A 16,629-nucleotide genomic window follows, 5' to 3' on the forward strand; every position below is an offset into this window, starting at 1 on the left:
GGTACCACATTTTCCTAATGATTGTAACTTTACATTACATTTAGGTATTCTGTGGAGCAAATCGTCTTACCCGAGGAGTCCAGCTTGTTTGCCCCTCGTGGGGCAGAGCCACCCTCCCACACTGGACTCCCAGGCACAGCCACCGTGTGCAGTCTCTGTGTTGCAGTCAAGGATGGCAGGGCTTGTAGGCATCCTCGTGCTGCAGGCCACACCTCCACCTGGAGGCCTGGTATTGGGGACCTTGCCCAAGCAACTCTGCCAAGACTCTCTCGCTGGGGTAGAGGAAACTTGAGCACACTTTTCCCCACTCTAACTCTGTATTCCGTACTTTTCCACTCCCGGCTCTCCCCCGGCCCCCAGGAGTGCTCTCTTGGCAGTGAGACAGTCCCCACAGCCATGCTGATTCTCCTGCCCCTTGCCTGACGCTGTCAGATGAGTAAGAATGGAACACTGCAGGCGCCAGCACTTTCTCGTGTTGAGCATCTTGTTAATGCCGTAGCAGGGATTCAAGGCTTAGCTGTTACTTTTTTTTTTTTTTTTTAATGTTTATTTGTTAATTTTGAGAGAGAGAGAACACAGGAGGGGCAGGGAGAGGGAGAGAGAGAAAGAATCCCAAGCAGGCTCCTCTGTCTCAGCACGGAACCCGATGCGGGGCTCGAACCTATGGACCCTGAGATCGTGACCTGAGCCAAAACCAAGAGTTGGACGCTCAACTGGCTGAGCCACCCAGGTGCACCTCTGACTTTCATTTTGTCTGTGTTAACTGACCACCAACACCTGGCAGCTGGTGCACGAAATGGTATGAGAGTGTACAAGTTGACTTAGTGTAATTATCAACTAGACTTTTGTTATGTAACCAGCACCTCCCCCCACCCCCAGCTACCACCCTAAATCTGTTGCTCACGGTACAGGACTTAGTCTTGCTTATGTTGTATGTCAGCTGTGGCTCACTTGCAGATCTGCAACACGTTCTCTCCACTCCAGGACCCAGGCTTGAGGAGTAAAAGAAAAACGGTGGCGGGAACACACAGTGGCTTTTACAGGAGAGCATATATCATTTGCATTTATGTTTCATTAGCCAAAGCAGGTCAAATAGCCAAGCTTAACGATAGGGTGGGGGAAAATAATCCTTACAAAGATGGCAATGAGGAACCAAAAAAAATTGATAAAATCTACCATCGAGAGGGCCAATGTTTATGGAATGCTTTCTATGTCGGGGCTTTTTCTGAGTGCCTTATGTGTGTATTTGTCAATAACAAACAGTGGTATGAGATACATACCACTACCATTTTACAGCTGCAGAAGTTGAGGAGCAGAGACATTAAATAACTTGGTCATTTGGCCAGGCAATGGTCAAGCCGGGGATTGAAACCAGGAGTGTAAGGTGACGACCTGTTCTCTTAACTACTAAGCTGTAACGTGAAAGTTTCAGCATGCAGGTTGTTCTTATGCCGTCGTGGGCCTCAAGGAGCCAGTGTGTTATGCTGGTAAAAACTTTCAAGGTGAGATTCGAGAGCCCTTGGTTCCAATCTGTTTTTACCTCTAAGTAACCATATTAGGCTAGACTAATGCCACCTAGCTGAGCCTCAGTTTCTATATCCTTAAAAATAAAGGAGACATGTCAAATATTTTGACATCCCTTCCAGCTTTGAGATTTTTGTAATCTCTCCAGATAGATAGTAAAATGCTTTGCTGATGTGATGGCCTCTTTAGTCTGCTCCTTTATGTGTGGTTACGTTCACAGGCGACTTGAAGAAGTGTTGCGTCTCCTCCCTAGTCCCTTCCTTCTGTTTTACTTCTATTTTATGTTAGTGAGAATACTACTAGTAGTAGTAACTTCCACTTACTGGGACCTTCTCTGTTCCAGGTACCTTTTCAAGCTCCTTTGGTAAATTATTTCATTTAAAAATATAGATGCTAGGGGCGCCTGGGTGGCTCAGTCCATTAAGCGTCCGACTTCAGCTCAGGTCATGATCTCGCGGTCCATGAGTTCGAGCCCCGCGTCGGGCTCTGTGCTGACAGCTCAGATCCTGGAGCTTGTTTCAGATTCTGTGTCTCTGGCTCTCTCTGCTCCTCCCCTGCTCATGCTCTGTCTCTCTCTCTCTCTCAAAAATAAATAAAAACATTAAAAAATTTTTAAAAATATATAGGTGCTATACTTAGAAGAGAAGAAAGGCTGAAAAAAGTGCTCTTAAACATCCATATTTGAGCACTTTTAAAAAAGCACAGGAAAATAGCCCAAAGAAAGCAAAGGGAAAGAGCAGAAATTAATGAAAAACACGTGTACAGTCTTACTTAGGACTTTCGCATATGAAAAGCCCTATTCTGGGTGATTTCTCTCCTAGGCTGCTCTCATTTGTTACATTTGACTCCTTTTCCCCCTCTAAGGAAAGGGTGCCTATTTCATGATCAACCTGTTCTTTCAGAGGGTGACTCCTGGCCTTGGACAAGGAGTCTATCTCCCTGCAGAGTTTTGCGGAAGTCTAGCACAGAGGACTAAATGGGAACATTCCCCAGGGCCTCCACAAGTCCAGGGGCTTCTGAATAGTTCAGCCAAGTGAGGGAGGAGCCCCTTTGAGGAATCACAGCTTGCACTGCTTCAAGCCAAGGACAGTATCACTCTGATAAAGGGAGAAGTCTCCTGATAAGTATCTGATAAGTATCACTCTGGTAAAGACACTTGGGAGAACCTGCCCTGAAGTTCACTTCTGTCAGTGCCCTGGGAGTGGGAAATTCTCCCTTCACCTTGCGCACACTCTCAGCTTCAGCTGTGATAAAAGCATCTGCTGCTCAGTCTAACGTGAGTGCTCCAGAAATGCCTCTCCCTGAGAAAACAAGCCCTGAAGCACCAGCAGTCCTGACTGAGCCCCAGCAGACTTGAGGAAACCCTATGAGGATTCTCAGCCCGGAAGGACCTTCAGTGTAAACCCAGGTCCCGTGGCACTGCACAGCAGAGAAGCCGCCTAAAGAAGAGTCCCACGAGAGTAAAGAATGTGGCAAAGCCTGCGGATACTGGGAGGGTCTTGTCAGGTGTCAGAGGACCCGTGAGGACATCTTCAGTGCTGTAAATGTTCGTGTGAGCTCAGCTCTCATCAAACAGAAGCAAATTCATCTTGGACGCGAGTGCGTAGGTGGAAGGTCTTCATCTGGAAGCAGTGCTTCTTGCCAGAAAACCCATAAATGGAAAGATGTGGCAAGGCCTTCACTAAGATCAGTCTTCTCCATCAGTAAATACACCCTGGAGCAAAGCCCTGTATGTGTGACTGCTCTGGGGACCTTTCCGCGTTAGCTCAGTTCTTACAGTGGATCAGAGATTCCTCTTTGAGTGTAAGTGATACGGGAAAGCCTTCAGTCAAAGTTCAAATCTTACCAAACACCAGTCTGTACTGGAGAGAAGTCTTCTGCCTGGGGCGGGTATGAACTCCTTTCTTCAGACATCAAAGGATACGCAACAAAAATAAACTTCAATCGTCAAATGTATGGTAAAGGTATAGTACAGGACTTTTTCAACGTCAAGCATCACAGTTAAGTAGGAAGAGCATGCAACTCTGGATCTCAGGGTCATGAGTTTGAGCCCCATATTGGGCCTAGAGATTATTAAATAAATACAAACTTTAAAAATCCAACTGCATACAATCATTTGACCATTTTATGGAATTAAGACAAGTGTTTATTAGAGACTTTGTCAGGTCACTTCATGGGGAAAAGTGAATTAAAACATCTGTGACAGATCTCTATTGGTATTTAACTTTCTTTGGCACAGTTAGCTTCCATTTTCTGTAGTAAAGGTAGAGAATGGGGGGAAAGTCTTTCAACCTTTGATGATTGAAACATTACTACATTTGTTTTTGGCTTGGAATTCATGATGCTAATTAAAATAGTTTTTCTAAGAATGATTTTGACATTAATTCCTTTGACGCATTTCTACCAGACTTACTCCCTTTTATTTTTAGAGTGTTAGTATCTGGGAAATGCTGCAGATATCTATGGTTTGGTAAATGGTTTCACAGAATTTCCTATGCCTTTGGGCAGAAAAAGTAGATGAAGACACATGGGTGGACCATGTGAACTTATGATTTGCTAAACAACAGACCAAATTTACCTTGTTCACTTTGTGTGTCTAATATATGGAAGGAATAGTGACCCATACGGAGAAGGCTTGAGCATGTGCTCAGTGAAGGGTTCTGCTTGTGGGTTGATAGCAAGTCAGCCTGAAGAGGGAGCTGTCACAGTTTGTCATTGGATCTCCCGCCTTCCCAGGCCTGTCCACAAATGAGAGTGGTTATTATTCAGTGTGGATTCGTTGTGAACTCACTTCATGGAATATCATAATCATTGGTCTGTGTGTGGCCTTATGTTTTTATACATTTTATTTTATCTCTACCCCCCCCCCATCCCAGTCCCATTTCTCCCAGTTCCTTCCAGTCACCCGTAAATCGTTGTGTTCTATCTCATTCTATGCCCTTCTGCTTTTTGAAGCCAATGAATTATGAATAACAATTCACTGGGCAGGTTGAATCCTCTGCTGTGAGGTGGTTACTTAAGTCATTTGCTCTAATGACTAAGTGAAAGCCATTTAGGGTGTTCACCAGCTTTGCTCTGAACACCTTTGGGAGTGTTTTTCTGAGGAGCATACACAGGAATGAAACTGCTGGCCCACAGGTTATGCACAGTGTAAATTGCACTAGCACGTAATTGTTCTTTTTCCGTGTGAACTAACAGATCTATCTGGTATCTTAACCTGATGGTGATGCCACCTGTCCCACATGGGTTTTGGGAGCTGCAGACTTCCAAACGATGCAGGTACTTTCTCATCTGGTGGCGCCGTGGGGTGAGGCAGATCTCCAAGGCAGAAATAAAGAAACCTCAACTTCAAAAATAATGCCTGACTTCTCAGGGTCTGGTGATGCAAACTGATACTGCTACTTAAACTGCAGTGTGATCCTAAAAGCTACATACCAGACCATGCTGTGTGTAAAGGCGAAACAAAATACTTTTCTAAGAACATCCCAGAAAGGGAGTGTAGCAGGTGCAAAGGTGCTGACATACTGGAGAAACAGCACGGCCGGTGAGACAGCAAGAAGAGAGGAGGACACAGGTGAAGGGGGATGGCCTATAGAAATGACCTTTGGGTTTTACCCTGAGTGAAATGGAAAGCTTATGGCTGGATTTTAAGCAAAGATGTGGCGTAATCGGTCTTAGGCTTTGAAAGGATTCCTCTAGCTGCCTTGTGAAGCATATAAAGGGACAGGAGTGGGAGCTAAGAGAACAGTTAGGAACCAATGAGGTAATCTAGGCAGGAACTTACAGTGCCTTGGACATAGGTGCTCAGCAGAGGTGGTGAGAAGTGATGGATCCTGGTTACACATTGAAGACCATGCCACAAGGATTTTGCTCATGGATAAGATCGAAAGAAGAGGCAAGAATCACCCAAGGGTTTTGGCGTGGAAGAACAGAGCGACCTTAACAGAGATGAGAGGATGCGGCTGGAACAGTTATTTTTGAACAAGTGAATGTGGGCTATAAGTTAGTGCCTCCCAGAAGTTTGGCTGTTTGAGAAAAAAGGAACATTCTCGGCACAGTCTGCCTGTCAGCCCGGAGCATTCTTCAGCCACACCAGGCTGAGTCCCAGATGAAAGACTTTTCTTACAGGCACTTCCCTCTTCCTCCACCCAGCTGCTCCTGAAGACCGGGGACTTACGAAAGCAGTATTTTCTCAGCCACATTGTAGAAAGGACATAGACGTAAATTGCTGAGTGACATCCTGGAGTTGTCTGATTTAAATTTACAGAATGAGATAAACTGCCTGCCTCTGAGAGTTACAGCAGGTCAGTTCTAACCTCCAAGTCCATAGTTTCTTGGGAAATATTACCTGTGGTATATTCTTCTTTTTGAAGAGTAATCAAATTAGTGATATGTAAATGTTCTCTTAGGTTAGAATGTTAAAATAGGAGTTGGAACAGAAATCACTTAATAGCTATTCAGACTGCAAGAACATGCACCCGGAATTCTGCTTGGGGTAATGGTGGACAGAGTCCTATAGACCAGTTCTCCCACTGAGAAGTGGGGACGCTGGGCAAAATGCTTTTAAAAAAATCTATCCAAACACATTAAAGAGCTAATTTGAGAATAAAAGATTAGAGTGAAAGAGTATGTATATTTAAGGAGATGATCCTTTCTTTGGGCATCTTCTGATTCTGGAAAGGGTACCTGAGAGGGTGAGTCAAACTCTTGATAGGGTCACAGAAAAAAAAGTCACCAAAGTTAGATTCTGGAGACTGCCAACGTAGGAGGTAGTGCAGGTAAATGCCCTCACTCTGGTGTGTGGGACCCCAAAGACTGTCCTCTAAAAGTACACGAACCACACATAGGCTCTCACAGGGGCCACTGCTCTGCTTTGGATCCTAATCTCTACAGTGGATTTAAGTGATTCCATAATGCCAGTGCCCACAGGTACTGGGAGGTCGTCTCTATAAGAATGTAATATTCTCTTAGGTCTGAAACTATTTCTATAAGCAATTTTGCAAAAACAAATTTTAAAAATTAGGAACATGAGAAGACAAATGACACAAAATCCAAGAGAAGCAATTGATAGTAGAAACACATCTGGGAGGGACACCTGGGTGGCTCAGTTGGTTAAGCCTCTGACTGTCGATTTTGGCTCAGGTCACAATCTCCTGGTTCATGAGTTTGAGCCCCACATTGGGCTCTGTGCCTGCTCGGGATTGTCCTGTCTCTGCTCACCCTAACCCTCTCAAAAATCAATTTTTAAAACGCTTAAAATTTTAAGTTAAAATGGATCAAAGATGTAAAGGTGAGAGCTAAAACTTTAAAACATTTAGAAGAAATCTGGTGTAAATATGACCTTGGATTAAGGCAGTGATTTCTTCAGTAACACCAGAAACTCAAGAAACAAAATTAAAAATAGAGAAATTGGACTTCATCAAATTATAAACCTTTTTTGCTTCAAAGAACACTATCAACAAAGTGAAAAGACCTCCCATGGAACAGAAGAAAATATTGGCAAGTCATATATCTGATAAGGGTCTAGTACCCAGGATACATAAAGAACACTTACAACTCAGCAACAAAAAGACTGACAACCCAATTTAAAAATGGCCAAAGGCTTTGAATAGGTATTTCTTCCAAGAAGATATGCAAATGGACAATAAGTCAATGAAAAGATGCACGTCATTCTACATTAGGAAAATTCAAATCAAAGCCATGAGATACCACTTCACACCCAGTAAGGTAGCTATAATAAAGATAGGAACAGGTGTTCACAGGGATGTAGAGAAATTAGAATCCTCCTGCATTGCTGGTGAAAATATAAAATGGTGTAGCCACCTTGGAAAATCGTTTAGAAGTTCCTCAGAAAGTTAAACATAGAGTTACCATATAACCCAGCAATTCCCCTCCTAGTTACATATTTTTTTTAAAGTTTGAAAACAGATGTTCAAATAAAAACTACATATGGGAGCGCCTGAGTGGCTCAGTCGGTTAAGTGTCTGACTTCAGCTCAGGTCATGATCTCACAGTCTGTGAGTTTGAGCCCCGAGTCGGGCTCTGTGCTGACAGCTCAGAGCCTGGAGCCTGCTTCAGATTCTGTGTCTCCCTCTCTCTCTGCCCCTCCCCTGCTCACACTCTGTCTCTCTCTGACTCAAAAATAAATAAAAACATTAAAAAAAAAAACTGTACATATGGGAATGCAAGCTGGTGCAGCCACTCTGGAAAACAGTATGGAGGTTCCTCAAAAAACTAAAAATAGAACTACCCTACGACCCAGCAATTGCACTACTAGGTATTTATCCATGGGATACAGGTGTGCTGTTTCGAAGGAGCATATGCACCCCAATGTTTATAGCACCAGTAGCAACAATAGCCAAAGTATGGAAAGAGCCCAAATGTCCATCGATGGATGAATGGATAAAGAAGATGTGGTATATATACGCAATGGGGTATTACTCGGCAATCAAAAAGAATGAAATCTTGCCATTTGCAACTACGTGGATGGAACTGGAGGGTATTATGCTAAGTGAAATTAGTCAGAGAAAGACAAAAATCATATCACTTCATTCATATGAGGACTTTAAGAGACAAAACAGATGACCATAAGGGAAGGGAAACAATATAAAAACAGGGAGGGAGACAAAACAGACAAGACTCATAAATATGGAGAACTGAGGGTCGCTGGAGGGGTTGTGGGAGGGGGGATGGGCTAAATGGGGAAGGGGCACTAAGTAATGTACTCCTGAAATCATTGTTGCACTATATGCTAACTAATTTGGATGTAAATTTTAAAAAATAAATTAAAAAAAAACTGTACATAAATGTTCACAGTAGAACTACTCATAATAACCAAAAAGTAGAAACAGTCCATTTCTGTTGATTAATAAATGAATAAACAATTGTGCTATAATCATACAATGGTACATTATTCAACCATAACAAGGAATGAAGTATTTATACATGCTGTAACATGGATGAACCTTGAAAACATTACACCAAATGAAGGAAGACAAAAAAAAGGCCACAGAGTGTATGATTCCATTTTACAAAATGTCCCAAATAGGAAAATCCACAGAGATAGAAAGTAGATTCATGGTTGCCAGGGATGAGAGGTATGGGAAGTGACTGGTAATGTAAACAGAGATGGAAACTTTAAAAATTAATGAAAAGGAAATAATAAAAAAACACCATAACAAATGAAGAATGCTTTGAAGGACTCATCAATAGACTGGACAATCATTAGACACTACTAATGGTGTGGATTTATTTTGGGGTGATGAAAATGTTCTAGAATTAGATAGTGATGATGGTTTCTCAAATTTGTAAATACACTAAAAATCACTGAATATTACACATTAAGAGGATGAATTTTATGTCCTGTGAATTATATCCCGATAAAAAATATTAAAATCTATTCATTCCATGTAGGGGAAGGGAATACCCAGGCCTGGTCTTACCTTCCCATACAGGGGAAGAGCAAGCCCCAGCCTGTTCTGTCCTTCCTGTCTCATGTAAGGACGGAAAGGGAACAAAAACTGAGAAGCACTTGTGAATATCACAGTCCAAGGCCACAGACTCCTTGAAAGACTGAAACCTAATCTCAGGACTCTAGAATGCTGCTCTCCCCTCACCCTATCGCCACATTAATAGGGATCCTATATAACAAGGGAAACGATTGGAACAATTGCACAGCTTAGTTCTATTTAAGAAGTCCAGAGGGAAACCCAGAAGCAAAAGGTAAGGCAAAAACACAGACACCAGACCAAACTTTAGCTCTGATACCTACAGCTATAGCAAACAATAAATACCCAAATTCTACCTACAAACACATAAAATCCCGCACTATTTATCTAAAGACCTATTTACCTCAGTTCTTTTTACCTAATTTATTATGTCTGGTTTTCAAAAAACAACAACAAAAGAAGGCACACTAAAAGGTAAAAAGCAGGGGCACCTGACTGGCTCAATCGATAATGCATATGACTCTTGATCTCAGGGTCATGAGTTTGAGCCCTCCATTATAGAGATTACTAAATAATAATAATAATAATAATTTAAAATTTAAAGTAAGGTAGCAGTAATCAAAACTAAACTTAGATTCAGCAGAGATGTTGGAATTACCAGACCAGGAATTTAAAAGAACTATGATTAATATGCTAAAGGCTCTAATGGGAAAAGTAAACAACATGCAAGAACAGACTGGTAATGTAAACAGATGGAAACTTTAAGAATTAATGAAAAGGAAATAATAATAAACACCCTAACAAATGAAGAATGCTTTGAAGGATTCATCAATAGACTGGACGAGGCCAAAGAACCAGAGAGGTTGAAGAAATGTCACCGATAGAAACTTGCCAAACTGAAAGGCAAGGAGAAAAGAATTAAAAGGAGGGAAAAGAATAAGAACTTTGAGGCAAAAGGCAAAGTATAATTCATATGCTAAGGGAGAGGAATGAAATCAGATAAAATGCTCAATTAAAGCCTCAGAAGGCAGAAAGAGTGGAAGAAGAAAAAAAAAAAAACAAGAGCCATGAATAGAAAACAGTAACAAAAATTATAGGTATTAACTGAACTATATCGATAATCACTTCATTTAAAAAAATTTTTTAACATTTACTCATTTTTCAAAGAGACAGAGTGTGAGTGAGGGAGGGGCAGAGAGAGAGGGAGACACAGAACTGGAACCAGGCTCTAGGCTCTGAGCTGTCAGCGCAGAGCCCAATGCAGGCTGATCACAAACTGAGATCAGGACCTGAACGGAAGTTGGACACTTAACCAACTGAGCCACCCAGGGGCACCAATAATCACTTCATTTTTTTAAAGTTTTATTTATTTTTAAGTAATCTCTACACCCAATGTGGGGCTTGAACTCATGACTCTGAGATCAAGAGACACATGTTCCTCCAACTGAGCCAGCTAGGTGCCCTTCAATAATCACTTTAAACATCAGCGGTCTAAATATACCAATTAAAAGACAAGGCTGGTTAAATAAAATTTAAATTAAAAAAAAAAGGTGGGTGGGGGGAACCTCCTAGATCATTAAAAAAAAGAGAGAAAGACAGTGAATTAAAAACAAAGAGAAAAGGGGTGCCTGGGTGGCTCAGTCGGTTAAGCATCTGACTTTGGCTTAGGTCATGATCTCACGGTTCGTGAGTGCGAGACTCACATAGGGCTCTGTGTTGACAGCCTGGAGCCTGCTTCAGATTCTGAGTCTCCCTCTCTCTCCGTCCCTCCCCCACTCATGCTCTGTCTCTCTCTCTCTCTGTCAAAAATAAATTAACATTAAAAAATTTTTTTTCTAATTAAAAGAATAAATCAAGACCCAACTTTAAGTTCTCTACAAGAACCACTCTTTAAATGTAAAGACACAGATTAAAGAGATGAACAAAGATACACCAAGCTAACACTCATCATAAGAAAGGTGGAGGGGTGCCTGGGGGCTCAGTCAGTTAAGCATCCAACTTTGGCTCAGGTCATGATCTTACAGCTGGCTTGTGGGTTTGAGCCCCATGTCTGGTTCTGTGCTGACAGCTCAGAGCCTGGAGCCTGCTTCGGATTCTGTGTCTCCCTCTCTTCCTGCCCCTCCCCTGCTCACACTCTGTCTCTCTCTGTCTCTCAAAAATAATAAAACAAAAACAAAAAAGGTAGAGTAGAGGTGCTTGGGTGGCTCACTCAGTTAAGCATCCCACTCTTGATTTGGCTCAGGTCATGATCTCATGATTCGATTCGTGAGATTGAAGCCCTGAGCCTGCTTGGGATTCTCTCTCTACCCCTCCCCCACTTGTGTTTTCTCTTTCTCTCTCTCAAAATAAAATAAACTTAAAAAAAAAAGAAAGAAAGGTGTGAATGGAACTAAAGGGTATTATGCTAAGTGAAATTAGCCACTCAGAGAAAGACAGATCTCATATGACTTCATGCATATCAGGAATTTAAGACACAAAGCAGATGAACATAAGGGAAGGGAAGCAAAAATAATATAAAAACAGGGAGGGGGACAAAACATAAGAGACTCTTAAATACAGAGAACAAACTGAGGGTTGCTGGACGGGTTGTGGGGGGGGGATGGGCTAAATGGGCAAGGAGCATTAGGGAGGACACCTGTCGGGATGAGCACAGGGTGTTATACATAGGGGATGAATCACTGGAATCTACTCCTGAAATCATTATAGCCCTATATGCTAACTAACTTGGATGCAAATTACCAAAATAATAAAAACATTAAAAAGGAAGTTGTAGTAACTATATTAATCTTAGACAAAGCTAGCTTTAGAGCAAGAAAATTTACTGGGGATAAAGAGGGACATTACATAATGACAAAGGAGTCAGTTTTCCATGAAGACATTACAATATTTTATGTATATGCACCAAGCAATAGAATGTCAAAATACATAAGGCAAAAACTGGTACAAATGCAAGGAGAAATAGATGAATCCACTCGTAGATTTGGAGGCCTTAACATCCCTTTTTCAGTAATGGAAAAATCCAATAGGCACAAAACGAGTAAGGACATAGTCGGATTGAATAACAGTGTCATTCAGTTTGGTTGTAGTTGACATCTGTAGAATACTTTATCCAACAACAGCAGAATACTCATTTCTCTCAAGCACCCATGGAACATTCACCAATATTGGCCACATTCCGATGGCCATAAAATACACCTTAACAAACTTAAAACAATACAAATTATACTAAGTATGCTCTCAGACCACAATGGATTTAAAAGAAATCAGTAACAGAAAGATAAGTGGAAAATCCCAAAATATTTGGAAGTTAAACAACATACTTCTAAATAAAACATGGGTCAAAGAAGTCTCAAGAGAAATATAAAAATGTTTTGAACTAAATGAATACTTCTCAAAATTTGTGGGATGAAGCAGAAACATTGTTTAGAGGAAAATTTATACCACTGAATGTATGTATTAGAATAGAAAAAATGTCTAAAATCAAAAATGTAAGCTTCCATTTTAGGAAATTAGAAGAAGAGCAAATTAAGTCCAAAATGAGCAGAAGAAAAATAAATAAAAATTGGAGCAGATATAAGTGAAGCTGAAAACAGGAAATCAATAGAAAAAAATCAGTGAAACCAAAAGCTGTTTTTTTTTTTTTTAAGATCAATAAAACTGATAAACTTCTAGCCAGGTTAGCTAAGGAAAAGAGAGAGAGAAGACACAAATTTTAATATCACTGTGGATTCTATAGATATTAAAAAAAGGAATATTATGAACAACTCTATGCCCTCAATTTTTTCACCTAGATGAATCGTACCAATTTTTTGAAGGACACTACAATTCTGATTTCAATTACAATGTGTGGGTCTTTTTTTCCCACACCACCAAGCAGTTCTCAGATATCAGGTGGGTGGCATGCAATTCAACTCAATTCTGATACTATCTACCTGGAGATGGCATCAGATTTTCTCTGTTAAGGGCTCAGTCCTGCAAGACTGCCCCCTCTCCCCACCTAAGATGCCAATCACAAGTCCTAGGTTGTTACCTGAGCTTCAGACAACGAACTTTAGATGGGAGGGACCAATGACCCCATCCTTTGGTTTGATTAATTTGCTAAAATGGCTCCAAAACTCAGGGAACCAGTTTACTTACTAGAATACTGGTTTATTAGAAAAGGATAGAATTCAGGAACAGATGCACAGGGTAAGGTATTGAAGAATGGTGCAGGACTCCCATACCCTCTCTGAGCATACCACTCTTCCCAAATCTGTGTTCACCCACCAGGAAGCTCTCCTAACCCCCTTCTTTTGGGTTTTTGTGGAAGCTTCATTACATAGACACGATTGATTAAATCATTTTCCATTGGTGATTGAACTCAATCTCCAGCCACCCCTTGCTGGGGGGGGGGGGTACTTAAAGTTCCAACCTTCTAATCACACGGTTGTCCCCTCTGACAACCAAGCCCCCACCCTGAGGGGCTTCATAAAATTCACCCTATTAACATAACAAAAGATCTCATTGTCACTCTCAGCACTGAATGGGGAGGAAGACCAAATATATGGTTTTTATTACAAGTCACAAAATCACAAACACAATTACCAAAACTCACACAAGGAGAAATGGACAATCTGAGTTGGCTTATATCTATTAAAGAAATTAAGACAATAATTAATCTTCCCAAAGTACCAGGTACAGATAGGTTCACTGGTGAGTTCTACCAAATATTTAAATAAAAATTATGTGACTGCTGCACTATATCATTTTTTTTACATTTATTTATTTTAGAAAGAGAGCGAGCAGGGGAGGGGCAGAGAGAGGGAGAGAGAAATTCCAAGCAGGCTCTTCACTGTTAGCACAGAGCGCAATGCAAGGCTCAAACACATAAACTGTGAGATCATGACCTCAGCTGAAATCAAGAGCGGGACGCTTAACCAACTGAGCTATCCAGGCACCCCAATGCTGTACTATCTCTTAAAGACGATGAAAGCATAGAGGAATACTTCCTAATTTATTTTATGAGGCCAGTATTATCCCAATACCAAAATCAGACAAAGTTATTACAAGATGGGAAGACTGCAGACCAATATATCTTTCATAGATAGATTGATAAATCTTTATTAGAATATTAGTAAATTGATTCCAACAATGTATAGAAAGAACTGTATACTATATCCAAGTGAAATTTATTCTTGGTATGCAAATCTGGTTCACTATTTGAAAATCAGTTAATGTAATTGTCTCATCAATAGGCTAAAGAAGAAATGTCATATAATCATATCAACAGATGCAGAAAAAGCATCTGACAAAATCAAACACATTTATAATAAAAACTCTCAGCAAACTAGGGATAGAGAGGGAACTTCCTCAACTTAATAAAGAACATCTACAAAAACCTACAGCTAACATTATATTTAATGGTAAAAAAAAAAACAAAAACAAATGCTTTCCTATTTAGATGAGGAAGAGGATAAAGATGTCCCTTCTCACCATTCCCACTTAACACCATACTGGAAGACTTATGTAACGCAACAAATGAGAAAAAGAAATGAAAGTAATGTAGTTTGGGAAGGAAGAAATAAAACTGGCTGTTTGCCATAACACGATTGTCTCTGTAGAATATCCTAAAGAATACAAAAATAAAAATAAAAACCCTTCCTGGACCTAATAAGTGATTATAGCAAGGTTGCAGGATTCAGCTTAATACAGAAAAGTCAATTGCTTTCTTATATAACAGCAATGAACAACAGGATTTTGAAATTAACATTTACCTTAGCACCAAAAAGATAAATACATAATTTGGTATAAATCTAACAAAATGTGTACAAGATCTCCATGAGGAAAACTATAAAACTCTGATGAAAGAAATCAAAGATCTAAATACAGTAGGAGATATTTCATGTACTCTGTTGTCATGATTGTCATTCCTCCCAATTAAATTATAGATACAATGTAATCCCAGTAAAATCCCAGTTAGTTCTTTTGTAGATACCAACAAATTGGGTTTTTTAATGTTTATTTATTTTTTTTGAGAGAGAGAGAGAGAGAGCAAGCATGAGCGGGGCAGGGGCAGAGAGAGAGGGAGAGAGAGAATCCCAAGCAGGCTCCACGCTATCAGCACAAAGCCCAATACGGGGCTACATCCCATGACCATGAGATCATGACCTGAGCTGAAATCAAGAGTCGGACACTTAACCAACTAAGCCATCCAGGCGCCCCTCCAACAAATTGATTCTAAAGTCTATAGGGAGAGGCCACAGACCCAGAATAGCTAACTCAGCATTGAAGGAAACAGACGACTGACACTTCCTAACTTCAAGACCAGTTATAAATCTACAGAAATCAAGACACATGATATTGGCAAAAACAATACACAAATAGATGAACAGAATGGAATAGAGAGCCCAGAAATAGACACATACTCCTGAGGTCCACACCGCGGAGGAACAGGAGGCTCTGAGTGTACCGAAGGTGGAGGAAGAGAAGGACCCTTCCTGGGAGCAGAAGCCTGGATGGCTAGGGCAGGTGCACCTTTATCAGGAGGTCTTACACCAGCGCTTCAGGCTCTTCCGTTACCAGGAGATGCCTGGGCCAGTGGCTGCGGCCCGAGACGCACAGCAAGGAGCAGATCCTGGAGCTGCTGGTGCTGGAGCAGCTCATGACCATCCTGCCCGCCGAGCTCCAGGCCTGGGTGCGGGGACAGCACCCGGAGCGGAAGCAGGTGGTGACCGTGTTGGAGAGTTTGGAGATAGCACACAACAGGTGGGGAAAGGTTAATCCATCGTTCCTTGATTAGACACCAAGGGTCTGCCAGCAAAGAGAGGGGGCCTGTGTAAGCGAGGGGATTTCCGGCCCTTGTTGCTGGGCTAAAGCGTTGTCCTTTTGTTTTCTCTTTGAAACTCTGCTGCTTATGTGCTTTGTGTGAATTGATTATGACACAGATCTCGTTATTCTGCTTCCTGTATCCATAGGAATTGTTTACAACATGTTATTTTTTAGTAATCTCTACAACCAGCGAGGAGTTTGAACTTCGAACCCGAGATCGCGGGCTCCATTGAGCAGCCACGCGCCCCCGTAGCAGATTTTTTTTAATCAAATTTTGAGGTTTTAGCTATTGCCCGATATCTGTGATGGTCTTGTAAACCCAGCTCTACCTGTATGTCCTTAGGTTGAAGCCAAGCTCTACAAACAAGGACGTGGCACCTGTGAGCCTTGCAGATCAGCCCTGACCGTCCAGCCAAAGTGTCATCCTTGGGAGCACAGGCTTGTGCAAGAGAACAAAGCCTCAAAATGTGAATCCCGGTGGAGGTTTTGAAGCACTGAGTAGATCGCATCCGCCTGGGAGCTGTATTTTTGGCAAGAAAAGTGGTGTCTGGGGGTAGAATAAATTTAACACCAAAAGGTTATTTACAAAGTGAGCATATCCAGAGCTGATTTAATTTTGAATTAAGATACTCAAAATTGTTGAATTTTGGTTTTGTATTTATTTTATTTTATTTTATTTATTTATTTATTTTTATTTATTTTATTTCATTTCATTTCATTTTATTTTATTTCATTTTATTTTATTTCATTTTATTTCATTTCATTTCATTTCATTTCATTTCATTTCATTTTATTATGTTCTGCTTAAGATAGCACTTTTCAATTCTATGAATCCAATCACCAAGGAACT

At 40.9% G+C, this 16,629-nt stretch overlaps 1 protein-coding gene across 6 annotated transcripts in view; it reads left to right on the forward strand.

Annotated features, from left to right (window-relative positions):
• LOC106983418 (zinc finger protein with KRAB and SCAN domains 8-like) overlaps window positions 1-16,259 on the forward strand; it is a 30,698-nt gene extending 14,439 nt beyond the window's left edge. For 2 of the 6 annotated variants that reach the window (XM_053223301.1, XM_015081616.3), the window contains one exon: window positions 16,123-16,216. The gene's annotated coding sequence lies outside the window, so the exon portion shown is untranslated. Of the gene's footprint in view, window positions 1-44; window positions 758-2,426; window positions 7,435-16,122 lie in introns of those variants that run through there. The other 4 variants (XM_015081617.3, XM_027051887.2, XM_015081614.3 and 1 more) reach the window with 3 other exon arrangements.
• The last annotated feature ends 370 nt before the right edge of the window (window positions 16,260-16,629 follow it).

The sequence above is a fragment of the Acinonyx jubatus genome, chromosome B2 (assembly GCF_027475565.1).
Source record: "Acinonyx jubatus isolate Ajub_Pintada_27869175 chromosome B2, VMU_Ajub_asm_v1.0, whole genome shotgun sequence".
Taxonomy (NCBI): domain Eukaryota; kingdom Metazoa; phylum Chordata; class Mammalia; order Carnivora; family Felidae; genus Acinonyx; species Acinonyx jubatus.